Source organism: Grammomys surdaster, unplaced genomic scaffold (genome assembly GCF_004785775.1).
Source record: "Grammomys surdaster isolate TR1022 unplaced genomic scaffold, NIH_TR_1.0 181, whole genome shotgun sequence".
NCBI lineage: Eukaryota > Metazoa > Chordata > Mammalia > Rodentia > Muridae > Grammomys > Grammomys surdaster.
Window position 1 is genome coordinate 839,396 of NW_021604626.1, and position 18,849 is coordinate 858,244.

Genomic DNA, 18,849 nt, shown 5'->3' on the forward strand with positions numbered 1-18,849 from the left:
ATTCTTGAAGTCATGCAGGAGAGAGATGGATCTGTAGTTTGGATCTCAATTATTTTTCAAAGTCATTGTCATTAACAGTTTGGTCTCTTGCTTGGCACTATTGGCACATAATAGGAACTTAAGAGATAAGGCAAACATCCAGGAGTGTCGATACAGCCATGGAATCCCAACACTAGACAGGCTGAGGCAGGAGGTTCATTCGTCTGAGGCCAGCATAGGCTACAGAGAGAGACCCTGTTTCAACAAAAGTTAAGAATAAAAAGATTTGGGGTCTAGAAAGTGTCAGTCTCTGGGATCATGCCACCTTCAGTATGGATTGGTCCTGAAACCCTGACAGAGACATGAAAGGATGAAAAAAGACAGACACATGTACACATACACAGAAATACTGAGATCAGGTGTGATGTTCTTTCTCTAACAGAGAAACACCAACCTGGAGCCTCAGTGTGTTTAGTATGAGCTTCAGGAGAAGCAGGTGTTAAGTCTTAGTGAAAGATCTGTGTATCAGAGCAGCCTTAAGGTATAAACATCCCAGAGGAGAAAGCTGAGGTCAATGCTTTCTGTACTGGTAGCCAACATTCCAAAACAGAGCAGAGGAAGGATTTGTCAGTTCCCACGAATCTGGGTCCTTGTCATTCACTCAGCACTTCATCTAATCACAACTTCGCACACACACACACACACACACAGAGAGAGAGAGAGAGAGAGAGAGAGAGAGAGAGAGAGAGAGAGAGAGAGAGAGAGAGAGAGAGGGAGGGAGGAGGGGGGAGGTATGGTTGGACAGGCAAGGAAAGAAAAGATAAGATGAAGGGGAACGTTTGTGAATCAAGGAGCTGAAAAACTGACATGCTGAGATGGAGTAAGGTTCATAGGCACAGAGGGAGCCAGGTCCAATGCCTCCTCCAAGGAAGGAAGCCGGTAGGAGGGGTCAGAGGGAAAGAGTGAGGCAGAGACTATCTAGAGACTGTGAACAGACACTGTGGACAACAGAGGTTCTTTTTGAAGTAAGGCCTAAAAGGCATCATGAGAAGGGATTGGGGCCAGTGTTGAGGCAGCCCTCCAAAGATATCTGGGGAGGAATTAAATCACAGACAAACAAATTACTACAGAAATACTTGCATACCTGTGCTTAATGCAATGGTATTCACAATAGTTTAAGTTATGGACGTAATGTAGGTGTCGAGATTCAGAAAAATAAATATTGCATGTGTTCTCTGGTTTGTGGTTTCTAGATTTTATATCAATATATAAAATCATACACACACACATACTTTACACATGCATACCCCTTACACACATATACACCCCTTATACACATACACACACTCCTTACACACACACACACATTACAAACACATATGCACACAAACCCTTTACAGAAACAACACACACACCCTTTATACATACATCCATGCATACGTACACACATGCAAACATACATACATGCACATGCACACACATAACATTAGAGTAGAAGTAAAGCTGTCTAGGAAAGCAAAAGGAAGAAGGGAAGAAAGGGATAGAAAAAGAAAGAGGGAGTTGGGGAGAAGTATGCTCAGTGCACAGTAAATATGTGTATGGAAGCTTAGCAAATCAGTTTCCTCCGAGCTCAGGATGAAATGACTGAACTGCAGAGAATAGGCTCTATGTACTTTGTCTTCTGTGGCACAAAGACAAAGCAGAAAGTTGCAGTCTGGGGTTGGATATTTTGAAAGTTGGACAACAGAAATAATAAGTACCGAGGAAAGGATGATTTGGTGAGAAAGATTTGACTCATAAGGAGTTCAAGGTTGACGAGAGAGAGAAACCAAAATAGGAAGAGACCACCTATAGCTTAAACGAGAATATTCCCATAGGCTTATGTGTTTGAATACTTAGTTCCCAGATGGTGGTTCTATTTGGGAAGTTGATGGACTCTTTAAGAGGCAGAATCTTGCCTCCACTTCCAACCCCTCACTCCTTCTGACTGCCAGAGCAGGCTAATGTTCTTGCTGTCATGACTTCTGACTTCCAATGATGAACTCTAGCTCTGGAGGTGTTGGCTAACATAAACTTTCTTCCTTAAGTTGCTGTTCTCAGGGTATTTTGTCATAGCAAAAGAAAAGTAAGCAATACCTCAGCTAAAAGTAGTCCTAGCTGGAAAAGGTCTGATCCCACAATGCTGCCTGTGACCATGAGTGTGTCATAGAGTCACTGAGGGGAGCTCACAGGTCAGATTAATAGAGGAGAGGGACACAGATAAGAGAGAGACAGACAAGCATGGGAGCATAGAAGGATGGAGGTGTGTTGGAGAAGCTGCATCTTCATTGAGATGGAACACCAACCACAAACTGAACACTTAGGGTGATCACATCCTGAGTAAGATGTCCTTGGGAGGTCAGCCTCTCTGGGAACTTCCGAAATGTAAGGTACAGACTCCTCCTGGCTTGTCCCGGTCCTGCACTTGCGTGCATGGTGTGTTCATTCTAGGCATAGGAAGCAGGGCCTGAGCATTCCCAGAAACTGTTTAACAGCTTCAATCTGGAGTTCTCTTGTTTTAAAACAATGAGTTTGTTATGGCAGTAAGGACAGGACTCAGCCATTATTCAACCCTGAGGTAGGGGGGAAAATCAGAGTTTGGGGGCTGTCGCCATTCCTTCTTAAGTTTCTTTTTCTTTTGTGGGGCTACTGGGGAAGGTAATCAAAACATTTCTTTAATTAGGAAAAGCCTAAAATAAAGGAGTGGGAGATCAAGATTTAATTACTATATTTTTTTTTGTTTTGCAAAATGTGTACTCAATTAAATACAGTTGGGCAGTCCTGAAGAGAAATTAATAAACAGAGGGTAGGGGAGATGGGAGGCAGAGAGAAGGGACTGTTCCCAAGCTGACATTTTGTTTGCCAAGTTTCAGCAAAAAGAAAAGCTTAGATGGGAAGGAGATGCACTTGAGAGGCAGGGCTTAGAATAATAATGTGAAAGAAGCCCCAACTGGAGTGAGCAGAGGAGCCCTTTCAAAGGCAGCTCATCCAAGACAGGTGTTGGCAACATCTGTAATGAGATTATCCATGATAAAAAGCTCCTCAGACCTTAATCCACACTATATTACATTCATAAACACATCCCCATCCTCCTTCCCACTGAGATGCACAAGTAAATAATGTGCCATTAAGCTCACATCTCTGCTTTCTAAAGAAGTTTTAAAGTGATTTTTTTAAAAAAAAAAAATACATCTTCCACCAATATATTACTCCCAAGATAATGCAAAGGACAGACATGAAGACAAATCCAAAAGGGATCTTAGTAGGGAAAGAGCTCCTACGGCCATCCATGCCAACCCACAGAGAACTAACTGTACTCAGTAATATAAAAGATGCAAATAAATAAAGAATTCTAATATGATTCAAATAGCACGAATATAAAATGGCATCCTCTTCTTTCTCCTCTCCTTGCCCCCTGCTGCTTCTCCTTCTACTCCTTCACCTCTCCTCACTCCTTTTGTCCTTGTCTAGTTCTCTCTCTTCTTCCTCCTCCTGTAGCATCCCCTCCTTCTTCAGTCCATCTCATCCTTCCTCATTAATTACTTGTCCACAAACAGAGATCTATCATCCCTTGACTGGATACAACTCACACTAAAAACAGAGACTCAAAATGTATAACAATGCAAATAAAAACACTTTGGTCTGTGACAAAGGTGGGAAGTAATGGTATTCTCTTATCTTTTTTCTTGGATTCATCATTCTGCAAAATTCAGTTAGCCTGGTTCATGATGGATCTAAAGGTGGAGCTTTAGATCCAGCCACACAGATTGAATTTCATGAGGTTGCTCCACTCAGCTGATAGAAGAAACAGAGGATCCTTGTGTCTCCCATTCAAGTCCTTCCTTCACATATATACCTGCCTTGTACCTCTCATCTACCCAACCCCAGTAGATGCTTGGAATGGGCAATGCAAATTAATCAGACCATTTCCTTGAAAGGAGCTTGTTATTAGTACCAAGAAGATAAATGCATATATGTGCAGTTTGTTCCAGCTACTTGGAAAATATCCTGGAGGAAAATATCCTGGAAAGGACAGACGGCCTTTTGATAATTCTTGATCAAATTGATAACTCTGCTAAATTACTACAACAGCATGGAGTATGAGAAAGAGGGAAGGTGTATTGGGTTAAGGGAATCACAGAAACCACATTTGAAGAAAGAGCCTGGAGGTAGCCTTGGGAAAGGTAAGTGTCCAGCCCAGTTAGGGAGTTTACAGTTTATGGAGGAACTATAAAGTACAAGACATGAAGACCAAACAGATAGAAAATCCTTCCAGCCGCACAAGGCTATCAGAGTGCGTGTAGGGAGAGAAGCAACCTCTGTCCACTAAACATTTCTCTTGGCTACAGTTGCTGGAGTTTCGTTGTCCTTATGACATAACTTGAGCACACCTTTCCTAGGGGATTTTAAAAATAAATATAGATTTAGAGAAATAAGATGACCCAAGAGATAGCTCTGAGACTTTTTAACTCAATTCTTCAGCTATTGATCGAATTCATGTGATTGGAATGTTTCAAGAAATTACCAAATTAAATCCCTATTATTTCACACTAATTGATATCGTAATTTTATAGTGTAAAACGGTTTATTGCAATTTACGAAATCAATATGGATTTAAAAAAAAAACAAACGAACAAGGACTTGATTGCTCTGAAATAAGTCATGTAGAAAATGTTTTTTTTTCCCCAGGGGCAAAATGAAAGAGTCTGACAAACATAAACAGAATAAGGTAAATGACATAAAGCCTCTCTTTTTTTGAAAGACTATGTAAATATACTGTATGCATATAGATATTTATTACTCTGATCTTTTTAATGCTTCCTGTTCCCTCTTTAAAGTTAATATTGGTAATCAAACCAATGAAACATCCAAGTTTAATAGTGGAATCCATATTTACTGAAGAGAAAACTAAATCCAGCATAAATCAAGCAGTGTTTTATGTGTGATACCATGGAGCAATTAACCTTGGTCCTAGTTGACATATACTTTGTGATAAAACTACCAGTGGCCCCATTTGGCTGATTTTTCTATTCAAATTTCTTGAGAACACCAGGGCTGGGTCCACAGTATGTTGTATGTGTACAATTTATGATAACACCAAACTAGCAACATAGCATGAAACTACCATTTTGGTTCATTGTGGCTTCCCATTTGAGTTTCTGCTAGGGGTGTTTCAGATTACAATCTGCTGTGTGCTTTGTGGACATAGACTTTTCTGTGTTTACATTTTAAAATATATCTCAGGGCAGGAGAGATGGCTCCATCATTAGCATACTTAATGTGTAAGCATGAGAACCTGTTTTTGACCCCAGTGTAAAGAAGCTAGGTATAGTGGCCTGTGCTTATAATCTCAACACTGGGGAAGTAAAAGCTGAAGGATCCAAGGGGCTCTCTGGCCAGCTAGCCCAGCCTATTTTTAAGTTCCCACTAGTGAGAGACATAGGTAGATGTTACCAGAGGAGTGGTACCCAATGTAGACCTCTGGCCTTCATATGCATAAAACATACTTGCATACATGTGTGCATCTCTTATCTGTCCCCCCCCCAGACTTTTAAATGTGCATCCACTGTGTTTATCAGTAAGAGCATGAGCCTGGACCCTGGAGCTGGTCTCAGACCCACATCTACCAGGCTATCAATTATTGTTTCTGATGGTTAAACTTCATGCTCACTGAATTGGGAGTAGAAATAACCTAATACAATTTCTGTTTTGGCTAAAATCACTGTTAAAGATAGATTTCTCCCAAAACTACAGAATGACTCCATATAGGAGATCAATTGGCTCAGATGGCCAGAGGGAACATTTTGTAGTTAATTCCTTAGAACAAACCTATTCTCAAGAAGAATGTTCTAATTCTTTATAACAAAGGCAGGAGACTGGGATGCTTCAAAACTTCCCACACTAGTGTTGTAACTGCATATCCTCAGCAGTGTGTGCAGATTTTCCCAGCTTAGATCAAGACCTCAAATAGAGTGTCTGGAGGTGGGCTCTAAAAGTTTCATAGGTAGTTTATTTGTACACTGACAACTTATATATACCCTCCAGAGAAAGTGCAGACAGATTTACAAACATATTTGTCCAGAGACAATAGCACATTGCCTCTAGGAAGCCCTATAGTTCAGATTACCAGAAATAAGGATTCCCATGGCACAGCATGCACTAGCCTACCTGGTCACATGACCTGATGTTTTACAGCAGTCATCTTTGGGAAAGAACTTGGCACTCCCAAGTTTCTCAACACATCAATGAATATTTCATCCTTACCCATTTTGAAATAAGACTCATTACCTCACCATTGAATGTATGTGTCCATATCAAACTCAAATGTTGAAAACTGACTTGTCAGCAGAAGGCTGGTCACACTGCACAGTCAGAAAACATTGGGCTAGTCACACTGCAATCAGAAAGCAGAGGGCTGGTCACACTGCACAGTCAGAATCCAGAGGCCTGCGTGCTAGTGCTCAGTTTGCTCGCTCTTTTTTTATCAGTCTGTGGGTTGGTAGCATATGCATTTAATATGCATCTTTTCACCTTAGTTAACCTAATCTAGAAACATGCTTAGAGGTTTGTCTCTTAGGTGATGCTAGAACCTATCAAATTGATAAAATTGGTCATCACAGATGGTATTGATCATTGGAGCCTTACAGGGAGAGTAATGAAGCTTCAAGAATGTACCACCTCATCAAGGAGACTGGGGTCCTGATGAAAGAGGCCTGAGGAAACTTTGTCATTTCTACCATGTAAGGAGATACCTAGAAGGCACTGTCTATAGGCAGATCAAAACACCAAACCTCCCCAAGCCATGACTCTGGCTTTTTCACCTCCAGAACAGGAGAAAATTAGTTACAAAACAAAGCTTTTCATTAGTTACAAAACAAAACTTTTCAGCATAACACGGTTTGTTTTTTGTTTTGTTTTGTTTTGTTTTGTTTTGTTTTAAACAGTAGCCCAAACTAAGTAACCTACAGGATGGCAGGTAGCTATGAGGTTTAATTAATTAGGGCTTGTTGAGTACCCAGTTGGGTTTTAGATGAGCATTCCATGCTATTATTTATTGGTAATGCAGCTTGAGAGCTCTTACTGCAATGTGGAAAATTTAGAAACACCCATTTAATTCCTTAGAGATTCAGGGATGAAAGGCTGGCTGCCAGAGGAAGCCCCTAGCATGAGAAGGAAATGCAAGAGTCTTAGCCCCAGGTGGAAGGACATGGGAGGGTCCTAAACAGACCTGTTGCAGAGATGCTTATTGGCTAGAGCAGAGTGCAGATACACACCCTTCCCAGTCCCTATCATATGCTGATACTTAGAGCTGAGTATGTGTAAAGATGACAGGGACAGGAGGTACTTTTATCAGTTGATGGTCTCAGTAATGCCTGGATCCCTAAGCCAAGGCAATTCTCTAATTTGAAATCACCACAGCTAATTAATTTATTAACGAGGAACTAGCCATCCTATGTGATACTGGGCTTCTCTGACAACAGAGCCAAGAGCTGGCAGGGATTTATTTTCAACAACACCAGGGACCAAAAGGCATGAGATATTTTTGAAAAATAATAAAAAATGGATTAAAGGGTAGAGAAATAATTTATCATGTGCAGATGTGCACCATGAAAAGATGCGGCTTAGCAACCTGCCGGATGAACACGAAGATACTGTGAAGGCGTCTGGCCTGATTACTAATTTGTGAAGACAAGGACCTGTGTATCTGATGAGTTATCTGTATAGCAACTTAAAAGAAAAAACAATCAAATAAACAAACAAACATAAAAACCAAAACCACCACAGGAGAAAAGCAATAGTCAAGAAATGTCCTTCACTCTGACTGAACATGGACTTGGAAACCTTGATGAGACAAGGTGCCTAGAGAAACCCAGACTGTTCTTTGCTGAGATCCAAAGGCTATGTGCCTGTCAGGAGCTGTCAGAGGAGGCTCAAGGCTGCCAGAGGACTTGAAAGCCTTCAGCAAGCTCCTCTCTGTGAAAAAGGCAAACCTTAGAACAAAAAAATTTGGATGGAGGCAAGACTGGAGACTTCCAGAATCTTCCAAGAAGGAGCATGTACGTTTCTGCTCATTAAAGGTGCTTAAATCTGTATGGAAAAGTAAAGGAACTAGTCTGTAACTGTTGCTTTCATAGAGGTTAAAATGTTTTATTCAGGTTTTATTTTAAAAGGGCAGGAAGATGTGTCATGATTTTTAGAAAGATTTACAATTAAAAACAGTTCATTTTCTTCCCATTTGATTTTCACACTCTTGGAGGTGCCCTTTGATGAACAGAAGTTATTAATTTTAATGTAGTCTGATTTGTTCTTTGTCTTTATAGTTAGTTCATTTTCTTCCTTGTTTTAAAGCTGTTTCTATATCTTAAGGTCGTCAAAATATCCCACACCATTGTGTTAGTTATTTTTCTTATAGTTGTGATAAAAATCTCTGAAAGAAACAACTTCAGAGCAGGGGGTTTGTTTTGGCTTACAGTTTGAGAGCAAACAGTCCATGATAGTGAGGAAAGCATGGATGGGGTTTAGAGCTGTGGCAGTGGCTTGCTAACTTGTCCACTGTTGAGGAAAAAGAGATCTGGGTCAGAAGCTAAGCCAACTGAGTTAGCTTTTCTATTGCTGTTCTAACACCTTGATAGGGAGCATCTTGGGGGATGAAAGTTCATGTTACTGTTTGTAGTCCATTGTCCAGAGAAGTCAGGGCAGGAGTTCAAGGAAGAAACTTGGAGGTAGGAACTGATACAGAGGCCATGGAGGAGTAGTGTTTACTGTGTTGCTTCTTGTGGCTTGCTCAGCCTGCTTTCTCATAGTGCCCAGGGATAGTACCACTGATAGTAGGCTGGACCCTACCACATCAATTGCTAAGAACTCTACCTACCCTCAGTCTAATCTGGTAAAGCCATTGCTTCAGTTAAGGGTCCCTCTTCCCAAATGATGCCAGCTTGTGTCAAATTGGCATAAATCTATTCAGTACACTAACTTCCACCCCCAGGACAGCTGATCTGATTCCACACAAATTCCTCCTCCAGTAAGGTTACATCTCTTAAGGTTCCACAACCTGGAAAAACAGCAGCAACTGGGAACCAGATTCAGATACAGCACCCAAACTGTTAAAACCACCTTCTGAAAACTACTACAATAGATTTTACACACAACAACAACAACAACAAAAATGAATCAAAAAATTATGCTGGGCACTGCCTGCCACCCCCACCCCCCCACCCCCGCAAATATCCCTGTGTCTCAAGCTGGCTTTTTAAGGAAATGAATCCTTTTCTACTTCTATAGGTCTGCTGCATAACCAATCTCTATAAGGTCCTCTCCAGCATACCATTTTGTTCCAATGGTGTATATGTTCTTGTACCACTTCTGCCCATTTATTGTTGTACTTTCCAGTGAGCTATGATGTGCCCTGACATCCCCCCCCCACCTCCTCGTCATTCTTCCTTTCCCGAAATTGTCACAACCATGGTTATTGTTTGTCTTCTGCTTTCTGATATAGATTATACAGTTTGCCAAATCTCTCTCTCTGTCTCTGTCTGTTCTGTCTCTCTTTCTCCTCACACTCGGGGGGGCCCCCCCCCACACACACACTCAAACACGTATCTGGTATTTTCCTAGGATTACATTATGTCTGTGGATAGTTCTTCAAAATTTTGTTCATTCAATCCATGCATGATATTTGTCAATTTTTTATTATTATGTATCACAATTTAGTACACAGATGTCATTCATGTTTTTCTTATCAATATTCCTGCATTTTGTATCATTTTGACATTATTGTAAAACCAGCACATATCCACAAAGAATGACGTTATATATTTTGGCATTTTTTTTTCTTAACTGAAAGTCAAAATCTGAGACAAAAGCCCCACTGGAAAAGGAGCCGAGACTATTTGAAGGATATTTCATTAGAGAGGTGCTCAAATGGTGAAGAAAATCACAGAAGGAGGTCCAATCTCATTAGTCACCAGGGAATCCAAATTAAAATTAAAATGAAATGCCAAGCCCCTCTCCTCCACTGCTGCAATTGAAGACTGACAAGAACCACTGTTAGCCAGTGTGTGAGCATGGAGAACTCCAGACACTACTGACAACAGCACAAAAACAATTTGGAAAAACAGTCCGTATTGTGTACCAAGGTTGATGTGTCTACCCCACAATCAAGCAATTCTAACCTTGTAAACATGCTTATTTGCCCTCCTGACCCAACAGCATCCATAGGATCATAAAAAAAACACTGGAATATCTCAAATTGTCTATGGACAGGAAAGTAGATAAATAAATCATGCTAAATTCACACTGTAGAGTTTTACACTGAATTCAAATGAACAAGGTAAGAGAATAGTTATCCCATGGTGTCCATAGGAGATCAGCTCAAGGACCTCACAGTGGACACCAAGATCTGCATGTGTAAAAGGCAGAGCATTGACAGATAATGTATCTGCATCCACCTAGAGACCTTAACTCATCAGTTGTAATACACAATATATTATGCCATATAATCTTGGCATTATTGTAAAAGCAACATACACCAGGAAGTACATGTTATATATTCAGAACACATACCTGTGTAAATAGTTGTTATACTACATTATTTAGGGAACAATGAAAAGATAAAAGCCTGCACATGTTCAATAGAGACATAATTTTCTTCAAGACGTTTGTGATCTGTGATTGATTGAATTTGTGGATACAGAACCCACAGATATGAAAGGTGAATGCACACATAAAAGTCGGAGAAATTGCATAAACTGTAATGTTGAATTTGGGAGCCAGGAAAGGAGCAGAGGGACCTATGCCTGAACAGAAAGGGAACCCATAGTGATTTTTTTCCCTAACCCAGTGATGGCAAGGATGTTAATACTATAAGAATTGAGTAAACTGAAACTCATGTTTATATAATTTTCTGTATGCATAAACAAAGGATTAATGATAAGTTAATTTTTATTATTTCAGTTTTAAAAATTACTTTTTAAAGATTTTTAAGTTTTATGTGTATGAGTGTTTGGCATATTATGTGTCCTCAGAGACCAGAAAAGGGTGTCAGATCCCTTGGAACTGTAGTTAAGGTTGCTTATGAGCAACCATATAGATGCTAGAATCTGAACTCAATAGTCTACAAGAGCTTTTAACCACAAGAGCTTTAAAATGTAGCAAGTGCTTTTAACCACAGAACAATCTTTCCAACCCAGTTTTAAAATTTTAAACAAGGTGTAGTGCTTACAAATGTCCTAGGAAGCCTGAGGCAGGAGGATTGCTTGAACTCAGGAGTTTGGGGACAAGCTGGGCAACATAGAAAGGCTTATATTTAAAATAAGATTGGAAACAACACACACACACACACACACAAGCATTCATGCACACTTGCCAGTGTGCCTTGTACCTCATTTATAAACGTTACAGACTATGTGTGAGTGTAATAGCTACAACAAAAATGCAGAATGTAAGCTGGCAACTACTTCAAACTTTCAACTCCCAATATATTAATAATTTGGATAAAGAACATTCTCGAGCTTAGTGGTGGGGAATTGTGGAGCATGTATGAAACCATGGGTTCAATCCATAAAGCAAGCAAGCAAAAAGTACCCTTAATACTTAATATTCCTGACTATAAATATTTGACTTAGGAAAAATGTTGGGTTTGGCTCAGCTTTGAGAAAGCTTGATTTTTTATCATTATATGTAGAAGCATATAACTAGTAATAAGTATTTGCTCACAGAAATGTTTTTAAAATCACACACTTTTCTCGGGAAAGTTATTTAATAGATGGTTTCGATAATGAGATTCTTCTCATTATCAAAGAATGTTGAAGACACGTGCTGGATTGCATTCTCAGTGGAGTATTAAGTGGCTTGAGGACTTGCATTTAGGTGATATGAGTATCCTTTTCCATAAATATATTGAATCACCTTCATAAGTCTAAGAATCAGCAGAAATTATTTGACTTCTTCAAAGTCTCAAATAAGACTTCTTTTGGCTCTCATAAATAACAAGCAAAAAATTAAAAGAGTGAAGCTCTTAAAAATACACAATCCACCTCAGTTGATAGAGTGCTTGTGTATCATGGATAAGGCCCTGGGTCCCATCCCAGATCTACATATACTGGGCATTGTGGTATATATGCTCAATTCCAGTATTTGGAACATGTAATAGGAGAAACATATGTTTAAGGTCATCTTTGTTCATACAAAGTATTTGAAACTAGGCTGGGATATATGGGGCACTGTCTAAAAATTTTTTAAAAATGAAATAAAAATATATATGATACTATCTGAATTTGGAACCATAAGGGAGACATACCATCACCTTGTGATTCTCAGAAGGGATTGCTTATTGCTTTGGTTGGAAAATAGTCTCAGACATTCTTTTCTGGAAACTTAATTCCCAGTGTAACAGTGCTGGGAGGTGGACTTTAAAAGCTGGTAAGAAGAACCCTGTGTATAAATGAAGGCTGCCCCTGAGGGGTCCCCTATTGTGAGGGGTGTGTGTTATAAAGGCAGCTCAGTCTTTTCTTGCCCTCACACTCTGGCTCACTGTGTGATGCCTTCTGTCCCATTATGAAAGGCAGGCCTCTTCAGATGCAGCATTTCTCACCTCCAGACCCATGATCTAGAATAGATTGTTGAAAGTTGCTCCACCTCCATTACTTGCTTTGTAGCCTCTCAGAACTTACAGAGATACTCAAAGTCATGAACTAGAGCAACATTTCCTTCCAGCAAGAACAATCACATGTTTCTGATAGTATTTCAGTTGAGGCATAGTAAAAGGTTATTGAAGAAATAAAGGAGACAGAAGAAAAAAGAAAGAATTAAGAACAAGGAAAAAGTAAAAATGACTGACAATAAGGCATAAAAAGTGAGTGAAACCCTAAATCAATAAAACAGAGTCAACTAGAGTCAACTAGTATAATTAACATGAATAGTGACTGGTTAAAACCAATGGACAAAGGAAAATATATAAGAAAGAAGAGATAAATTAGTTAAAATTGGTGAATGGGTAGATAAACTCAAATGAGTGGATCACAGAGAGGTAGACTGATCAAGGCAATGAAAGAGCATAACTTGAGACCACAAGGGAATGAATGTGCAGTTGCTTTTGTGGAGCTATGGCCAGTTCCCCAGCAGAGCCAGAGGAAGCACTGAGCAATTTTGGATCACTATTTTGGAGGGTCCAGCCAGTATTGAGGACACAATGGAGCAGAAAAGCTCTCCTCATTCATGGCTAGAGTAATGTAAGTGCTCACATTACCTGTTTCTCTTTTTTCTTTTCAGGCTCCAGCACTTGGGTCGATATCCACGCAGATTGACTCCTTTCCCCTGGCTCAATGCTCTCTGGAAATGCCATGTGAGACACCCAGAGACATGCCTTAATCACCTCTGCGACTCTAAATCTGGTCAGGTTGGCTATGAAGATTAAATCTCCCAGCATGAAAGGGTGGGAACTACAGGGACTTGTCTAGTGCCTTCATCCTGAAAAAGTGGGAGCTGGAGGTAGTACCAGGGTGTGATTTGTTTCTAATAGTGACTGGAGCAGACTAGAGGCTGTTTGGCTGAAGACAAGGCTTATGAAATTTTCCCAACAATGTTAGCCTGGATTTTCCCGGTGGTACAGCTTGAGGCAGGGCTTTTTCATAGATGACTCTTTGAGGAGGTCATCCCAAGGGCAGCAGAGCAGAGCATGCCAGTGTGGAGGAATCATGAAGGGGGCCCTCTTTTCATGTGTCCACCCAATGGATAAGACGCAGGAGTATCTATAAGGGAAGGAATATCTATCTATAAGGAGTATCAATCTACGTTTTCCTATATGTAGGAGTATCTTCAGATGACTATGGCTTGAAAAAATGGGAACTCAAGACTCTTATTTGCTTACCAGGCAGAGGGGGCTCCAGCAGGTGTGGGAGCCATGGGCAGAAGGAAGAGGGAAACCTATGAGGAGGCCTGGGCTGAGCTGGAAGCCCTTAAAGCCAGTGTAATAGTTGACACACATCAAGCTGTGTGCCCGTAGGTTATCCTAACAGTTCATTGAGCATTATTTCTGAGTGTTCTTCTTCCAGAATCTTTCCAGAAAAGATTAGCATTCGTATTGGCTCATTTGTCTTTCCCCTGGCTGACTGCTGAGACACTGTTCTTCACCTGCCCTTGGCACACTGATTCTCAGGCTCCTTGCTGTCCATTCCAAGGCAAACAACACTGCAGGGATTGTGGGACTTCTTAGCCTCCCTGACTGCATGAGCTTGCTCATCTGCTGCTGTACCTTGCTCGTCCCTGCTGCTCACTCAGACTTGCTTCCTGATTTCAGTCCACAATAAGCAATATTGTACCTAGGAGTCTTCATTCATTATATATACTTAGCTTGACTCACCTACCATTAATATTTTAGCACATTTGCTTTCTCTCCCTCCATTTGTGTTTGGGAGGCACTTAGAGGGCCATTTAGTAGTAAGTTGAAGCCCTCTCTCTCTCTCTCTCTCTCTCTCTCTCTCTCTCTCTCTCTCTCTCTCTCTTTCTCACACACACACACACACACACACACACACACACACACACACACACACTAATTTTGTCTCTTTTTTTGGCATCTCAGACTAATAAGATGCACTGTAACTGTCTGACATTAGAGGATCACTTCATATCTGAAGTGATAAGAATGCATGCTATGATACCCGAAGCACAAGGATAAACCAGTCACAATGCTCTTTTTAAAAAAAGTTCTAGAAAGTACTAGAAAAATAAATATTGAGAAGGTGTAGACTAGACATATAGTTCAATCAATAAAGTTACTGTCTTATGAGCAGAAAGAGCTGAGCTCCAGAATCCCTCTGAAACAAACAAGAAGAAAAGAGATCAGTAGCACACTCCAGTCATTCCAGCCCTGAGTAAGTCAAGAAAGGAGGACTCCTGGCCAGACATTTATTTGGAGGCCTATTTGGTGAGCTACAGGCCACTGAGAGATGCTTCTTTAAAAACCAAGATCCATGGCTCCTGAAGAATGATACCAGAATGTTCTCTGGTCTTTATTCATATTCACATACATGTGTACATGAACCCACAACACACATGCACTTGGACATGTGAAAACTCACACACACACACACACACACACAAAGAAAAAGAAAAGCTTCTGAAAAAGGAAGATGATGGCACAGCTATGATTTAGACATGTGGCTAATTAACACAAACTTAAACATAAAACTATAAGAGTTGAAGCTTATGTTTTATTCCAGCTCCAGGCACTTTACAACCCAGCAGTAAATCCTAGTGCTACTAAGTCATCAGAGTTTTTGAAAGTTACTTTGATATTTTTTCATTCAAGTAATTGTTAAATTTAAGGCAGGAAAAAAGAAAAAGCTAAACATGTAGCGTGTAGCTTAGTTGAAGACCCCTTGCTTAGTATGTGTAATGTTATGAGTTAAATTCCCACCACTGATAAAATTCTGGACTGAGTTTAAAACAACAACAAAAAAAGGAAGATTTAAAAAGAAAGACTGTGTTTAAAAAGCATTCAGTATACAGAGAAACAAGTTACAAGAAAAAACAATTTAATACTGAACCAGCTGTGTGTTCTAAAGTCTTGTTTATATTTAACAGTAACTTTGGTGCTGTGATTTCAGTGATAAACAAGACGTATATGCCCACTGGTGCAGTAGTGGCAAGGCAGTTGTGGGGTAACCAACTGCTTTCTAATTTGATCTGTGGTCTGCTCCACAGCAGAGAATTCATGTCTGTTACTTTAAATATGGTCAACAGCTCATGGAAATGGAGACTGTAGGCCTTTGAGGTGGGGCAGCATCTACTTGTTTTGCTGAATGGTCATGTTGTCAAACTGCCTTCTAAAGATTTATGTTTATACCACAAACTTGGGCTGCTCACAGCCTTGGTCAGAAAACCATCTTTGATCAGCAGCAATGGTTAATGCAGAGGTTTATAACTGGCCAAAGAGCTGAGTATAAGTGACTATGAATGCTTATTCATAAATGGGACATTTTTTTTAACCTCCTTCATGCCCAAGGCCCAAGAAATATTATGGAAGAGGAGAAAGAAAGAATGGGGAGCCAAAAAGGAAGCTGAAGAGGAGCTGAAAGATGGGGAGAAGTGCTGTGGAATGCTCTATGATATGGCCATTGCATTCACTAATTCATAGCAGCTATAGATTGTAGTTTGCTGGATAACACACCAATAGTATAAAGCTGATCAATATTCCAGCTTGAATGACAAAGGGGCTCATGGAGTTTAGTAGATATCAGTAGTCAATGGCAGCTGGTGGGAAGATAGTAATCTTCCCTTGAGGTTGTAGTCATTGTAGGATGTTCATGCTTCAGTGGATGGCTCTAGAAACATATAGAGATTACAAGCTGGATACAATGAGATATTTAAAAAAAAAGAGATGAGATTTGGATGGAGTATTTGGGTGGTATCTAGAGGGAGTTGAAGTGTATCGTGGTTTGTATATGCTTGGCTCAGAAAGTGGCACTATTTGGAGGTATGGCCTTATAGGAATAGGTGTGGCTTTGCTAGAGTAGGTGTGTCACTTTGGGATTGGGCTTTAAGACCCTTGTCCTAGCTGCCTGGAAATCAGTCTTCTTCTAGCAGCCTTCAGATGAAGATGTAGAACTTTCACCTCCTGTACCATGCCTGCCTGGATGATGCTATGTTGCCGCCTTGATGATAATGGACTGAACCTCTTAACCTGTAAGTCAGCCCCAATTAAATGTTGTCCTTATAAGAGTTGCCTTAGCCGTGGTGTCTGTTCACAGCAGTAAAATCCTAACTAAGACAGAGGAGAAAAAATAAGGCATGGACATGGTCATCATTTGTTATATACATATATTAAATTCTCAAAGAATAAAATTTAAAATCTGTGTCTTTTTATTTTGTCACCACTATGACTAAATAGTCAACACAAACAACAACTGAAAGAAGAAAGATTCATTTTGCCTCCTTTGTTTCAGAGGGTTCAGTCCATGATTGCTTTGCCTGATGACCTTAGGTAGAACATCATGGCACCATACACTTTCTAGGGACACACTTCCTGAGGCTGGCTTCCTCCTGTTATAGCTTATTAGAGATGTAAATTAATTGGTGGATTAAACCATTAGCTCGGTGTTCTTGTGGTCTTATTATCTCTAGAAGCAACACCACAGGCACACTCAGAAATGTGCTGTGTGTGCTATCTGTGTGGGTGCTTCTCCCTATAAGCTAACAATCAGATATTCATCACAGGAGTCTGAATTAACACATCTAAACCTTATTCACTTCTACAAAAACTCCCTTTCAAAATGGGGAAGTGACAAGCCCCATTGAGTTTTGGGATTAGGTGTAGGGATGTGAGGTTTATTTTTTACTTACTAGACCACTGCTTCTCTAATGGACCGGTTGCAGACAGGCTCCTCATTGCTTTGCCACCCCACCTTATTTGATTCATCTTGTTTTCCTTCAATTCTGGGTTAAAAAGAATAGCACCAATCTCTTTTAAAGGCTCCGTCCTCTCAACATTTAACTTTAGTAGACTTTAGTATACCTGTCTGTATAAAGATTGGGGAGATGGCCCCTCAGTTGAGAGTACTTGCTGCTCTTTCAGAGGACCGAGTTTGTTTCCCAGCACCTGTGTCGGGGACTCACAACTACCTGTAACTCCAACTGCTTGAGATCTGGTACCATCTTCTGGTCTCCAAAGGTACTTACACTCACATGTGTATATACCCCAACATAGATACACACATATACAAGTAAATAAATAAAATCTTAAAACAATAACAAAAATGTCTGTGTGATCTACTACTGAGTTCTTTCTTCGGTAGAAGATGGGGAAATTCCTTTTGTGGTTCTAAAATCTTCAGATGCAGAATATAAATCCTTCTAAGCCAATGCTCAGGGGAAGACCTTCCTTCTGGATTGACTCCTGCTGTCTAATGTCTCTGCTTCTACTGAAGTACGTCTTGAAAGAAGTCTGTATGCATCCTAGAATCTATGTAAGAGGGTGCTGGCCTGACAGCACAGGCTGTCTGAGGTGTGTGGTGGTCTCTTGTGCTTTTCCACAGGACCTATGGTGATATCTTTGTTCTCTCTGGTTTTAGAAAGAGGGGGAGCCTATGGTGTTACTGATGGGTTTGCAGGTCTCATTTGGTGCTTAACAGAATCCTCTCAAAACTTTCTACGTCCCTCACTTTATATCATAATATCCTTACCAGCCAACAAAATTCAAACTTTCTTCAGTCCCTTAACCATTCCTTGTTAAAAAAACAAAGAACAAACAAACAAACAAAAAAACAAACAAATGATAAAGCTCCCAAATTCCTCCTTACAGTGAAATGGTTTTTTCTCTTTCTTTTTTTGGTGTCTCAATTCCATTCCAGTGCTTTGTCTTTATTAGTCAACATCACCAGGTGCTAGGATCCAGAAGTATGTTCCACCCTGCCAAGAATTTTTTTAAATGTGGGATTTGGAGGCCTAACCTTGAGCTTACAAGGTCCATATTTGGTGGGTCCAGAAAGCTATGTTCTTCACTTGAACTATACATCAGCTCTTCCTGATGCCCTCACTTTAGAGAGCACAGGCACTCATTTTTATCATGTAAAATCCACACAACCACAGCATAGCACAGTGGTTAGTTACATAAGCATCTTCAGAGGTCACTCTGTACAAGGTACCTTATCCCTTTCATTTCCCAAACAAGAAGTCTCTACATACAGTTTTCCCACTCTGAAATCACAGATAGTTGCTGCTAAGATCTGTGTTCTTAAAACCCAATGTCTTATCACACACACACTCGCATGCACACACACACACACACAGAGAGAGAGAGAGAGAGAGAGAGAGAGAGAGAGAGAGAGAGAG